The sequence below is a fragment of the Osmerus eperlanus genome, chromosome 1 (genome assembly GCF_963692335.1).
Source record: "Osmerus eperlanus chromosome 1, fOsmEpe2.1, whole genome shotgun sequence".
In the NCBI taxonomy this organism is placed as follows: Eukaryota; Metazoa; Chordata; class Actinopteri; order Osmeriformes; family Osmeridae; genus Osmerus; species Osmerus eperlanus.
Genome location: NC_085018.1, coordinates 26,603,900 through 26,607,421, shown reverse-complemented (window position 1 = coordinate 26,607,421; position 3,522 = coordinate 26,603,900). Strand labels below are relative to the sequence as shown.

General features: G+C 53.7%; 1 long non-coding RNA gene across 1 annotated transcript; it reads left to right on the top strand.

Annotated features, from left to right (window-relative positions):
- Positions 1–632: 632 nt before the first annotated feature.
- On the top strand, positions 633–2,949 carry LOC134035084 (uncharacterized). The gene is made up of 3 exons (XR_009932308.1): positions 633–907; positions 2,155–2,264; positions 2,913–2,949. It is a non-coding gene; the product is annotated as an uncharacterized LOC134035084 (long non-coding RNA).
- The last annotated feature ends 573 nt before the right edge of the window (positions 2,950–3,522 follow it).

Genomic DNA, 3,522 nt, shown 5'->3' with positions numbered 1-3,522 from the left:
AGTATCTCTCCTCCCTCTCCTCTCCCCTCCTCTCCTCCCCTCTGACAGTATTCAGTATCTCTCCTCCCCTCTCCTCCCCTCGCCCCTCCTCTCCTCCCCTCTGACAGTATTCAGTATCTCCCCTCCTCCCTCTCGCCTCCTCTCCTCCCCTCTGACAGTATTCAGTATCTCTCCTCCCCTCTCCTCCCCTCGCCCCTCCTCTCCTCCCCTCTGACAGTATTCAGTATCTCTCCTCCCCTCCCCTCTCCCCTCCTCTCCTCCCCTCTGACAGTATTCAGTATCTCTCCTCCCCTCTCCTCTCCCCTCCTCTCCTCCCCTCTGACAGTATTCAGTATCTCTCCTCCCTCCCCTCTCCCCTCCTCTCCTCCCCTCTGACAGTATTCAGTATCTCTCCTCCCCTCTCCCTCTCCCCTCCTCCCCTCTGACAGTATTCAGTATCTCTCTCACCTCTCCTCTCCCTCCCCTCCTCTCCTCCCCTCCTGACAGTATTCAGTATCTCTCCTAACCTCTCCTCCCCTCTCCCCTCCTCTCCTCCCTCTGACAGTATTCAGTATCTCTCCTCTCCTCCCCTCTCCCCTCCTCTCCTCCCCTCTCTCTCCCCTCCCTCCTCTCCTCCCCTCTGACAGTATTCAGTATCTCTCCTCCCCTCTCAGCCCAGTGTTCAGCTTGCTGTTGACATTGCTGCCTGCTTAATTTGTTCTCATGACTTCCTTTCTCTTAACAAATGTTTCTTGTCTCATCTCTACCTCTTTCTTAATAATGCTTAATAATCTCCCTCCCTCGCCCCTCTCTCTCCCCATCCCCCTCCCTGTGTTCTCCTGTGGTGTTCAGTCCTTGCTAGCTCCAGTAAAAGTCCAGTAGGTATGGACGACGCGGCAGTGCCATAGGGATAGGCACCATTGAAGAGGTTCATGTATAACTCTCTCCTTTTCTCTCTCTCTCTCTCTCTCTCTCTCTCTCTCTCCTCTCTCTCTCTCTCTCTCTCTCTCTCTCTCTCTCTCATCTCTCTCTCTCTCTCTCCCTCTCCCTCTCCCTCTCTCTCTCTCTCTCTCATCTCTCTCTCTCTCTCTCTCTCTCTCTCTCTCTCTCTCTCTCTCTATATATATATATATATACCTCTCCTTTCTCTCTCTCTCTCTCTCTCTCTCTCTCTCTCTCTCTCTCTCTCTCTCTCTCTCTCTCTCTCTCTCTCTCTCTCTCTCTCTCTCGATACTCTCCTTTATCTCCCTCTCTCTCTCCTTTCTGTACCTCTCTCTTTCCTCTTACACAGATACACTGTGTATATATACAGTATCTCTCCCTCTCTCTGTCTGTCTCACTGCATGCCTGTTGTAGCTGTGTACCAGAGGATACCCTCGTCACTGTCATCCGTATTCTCGTCTCCACTTCAGAACGCTGCCCTAAGAACGTTGGTTCGGTGTGTTGTAGTTCTTTCTGGGGGATCTTGGTGTTGGTACGCACGCGGTGATCAAACTTCAAATCCCGTGATGCAATACCTGCCGCGAAATACGTCTGCGTCTCCTCAGAGTTTGTTAAAGTTGGACTACGTGTGGGAAATGGGAAAGTGTATTTTCAACGAGACATGGCTAGATCACAGCGATTTCCGCTGTTGGTTACAAGCGGTACCCAGCTCCAGGTACGAGGCTCGCTGCAAACTTTGCCCCCCAAAAAATCTATTAGGTTACTAATGTGATTTCTTTATCTGTAAATTAAATTAATGCTTTTTCAATGACTGAATTCATTGAAATAAAAAGATTTTTTCAGAATTTCTTAGATTTGAATATTTCTTTGGTAGGTCTTAAATTTGACTTACTGAAACCTGCAAGAACCCTGAGCTGAGAGGAGGGGTGCGTCATCCTCGCTGTCTTTCTGGGACAAGCTTCTAATCCTGACATGAACCAACCAGCCTCTGTTCATGTCCTCCCTGTGCCCCGACAGAGACATGTGTGTGTCTCTGTTCATGTCCTCCCTGTCCCACCATGTGTGTCTCTGTTCAACATTGAATGTCCCAGTAACACATGGAAGGCCAACTTCAAGTGCTGACTCATGGATGTGATAGAACATGAAGTATAGTGTGTCTGACTCTCCCCTTCTGCTCTTGTCCTCTTCCTTCCCTCCTCCCCCCCTGCTCTCCCTTCCTCCTCTCCCCTCCAGTCTCTGATCATCCCAGGGAGGAGTCCCACCAGGAAGAAGTCTGGTCCCTTCAGCTCCCGCAGGAGCAGCGCTATCGGCATCGAGAACATCCAGGAGGTCCAAGAGAGGAGGTGAGGGAAGGAGGAGGGGGAGGAGGAGGAGGGGAGCTATGGAGCGTTGAGAAAGAGAGAAAAGCAGAGGAGAAGGGAGGAGGAGGAGTAACGAAGGGGAGGGGTGGAGAGTAGAGGAGGGAGTAGGGTTGCAGTAAGTGGGGGGACTGTAGATCACGTCCTACAGTTAACAAGCAGCATGACCCAGCAGCATGACCCGGCAGAGAACATCATCTGACTTGTATGCTCTCCTCCCTCCCTGATTCTCCCTCTCCCCCCCTCCTCCCTCCCTGATTCTCCCTCTCCCCCCCTCCTCCCTCCCTGATTCCCCCCCCCCTTCCTCCCTGATTCCCCCCCCCCTCCTTCCTCCCTGATTCTCCCCCCCCTCCTTCCTCCCTGATTCTCCCCCCCCTCCTTCCTCCCTGATTCTCCCCCCCTCCTTCCTCCCTGATTCCCCCCCCCTCCTTCCTCCCTGATTCTCCCTCTCCCCCCCTCCTCCCTCCCTGATTCCCCCCCCTCCTCCCTCCCTGATTCCCCCCCTCCTTCCTCCCTGATCCCCCCCTCTCCTTCCTCCCTGATTCTCCCTCTCCCCCCCTCCTCCCTCCCTTATTCTCCCTCTCCCCCCCCCCCCTCCTCCCTCCCTGACTCTCCCTCTCCCCCCCCCCCCAGTCGTGAGGTGTCCCCCAGCGCTCAGAAGACCCCAGACTGTGTTCAGCTGCACCACGAGCCCCGCTCAGACAACTCCTCCAGCCACAGCTCTCCAGATATGCCCCCGGGCAGAAACAGGTGCTAGAGGGGTGGGGGGGGGGGCAGAACCATACTGCCTGGAAAGCTGTACTGTCTTATACTTATTGCATGACATCATTTTGTTCTTTGTGTGTGTGTGTGTGTGTGTGTAGCTCGGCCCTGTGCTGCAGGGCTCCCTCCATCCCGGAGGATCTATCTGGCTCCTCTTCCAGCAGCTTCACCAGTGTGGTGGAGGAACAAGAGGCGGTGCATGACCCTGAGGAGGGATACCACACCAGGCTGGTGGGTCCTGTGATAGTTCCTCACACTCCTGTGATATAGTCCCTCACACTCCTGTGATATAGTCCCTCACACTGCTGTGATATAGTCCCTCACACTCCTGTGATATAGTCCCTCACACTCCTGTGATATAGTCCCTCACACTCCTGTGATATAGTCCCTCACACTCCTGTGATATAGTCCCTCACACTGCTGTGATATAGTCCCTCACACTCCTGTGATATAGTCCCTCACACTCCTGTGATATAGTCCC